Below are 462 nucleotides of genomic sequence, written 5' to 3'. Positions count from 1 at the left end.
CGGCTTCCGGCCCCGCCGCCGACTTCCGGCCCCGCCGCCGACTTCCGGCCCCGCCGCCGACTTCCGGCCCCGCCGCCGACTTCCGGCCCCGCCGCCGACTTCCGGCCCCGCCCCTTCGCGCGCTCCGCGCGCTCCGCCTCGGCCCCGCCTCCTGCGCGCGTGCGCCCGGGCTGCGGCCGCTGGCGCTCCGGCCCGCCGGCGCTCCGGCCCGCCGGCGCTCCTGGGCAGCTGGGGTGCCCAGCGTTTGTCAGCGGTCAGCTGGGATCCTGGGCGCCCTCAGGAGTCGGGTATCTGTGGTACGAGTTGGGCACTGCTTGGGGTTTTCGTCAGTCAGGTCACTGGTTCTCTGAGCCCGGACTCCCTGGGAAGGTTCAAGTTGGCGGGGCGGGGGCTCCAGCCGGCTCTTGGGGTCTGGCCTTTCCTGGTCCCATTTCTTCTGCTTCTTCAGGTCGGGGAAGAGCG

Source organism: Budorcas taxicolor, chromosome 7, assembly GCF_023091745.1.
Source record: "Budorcas taxicolor isolate Tak-1 chromosome 7, Takin1.1, whole genome shotgun sequence".
Taxonomy (NCBI): domain Eukaryota; kingdom Metazoa; phylum Chordata; class Mammalia; order Artiodactyla; family Bovidae; genus Budorcas; species Budorcas taxicolor.
Note: the sequence above shows the minus strand (reverse complement) of the source record.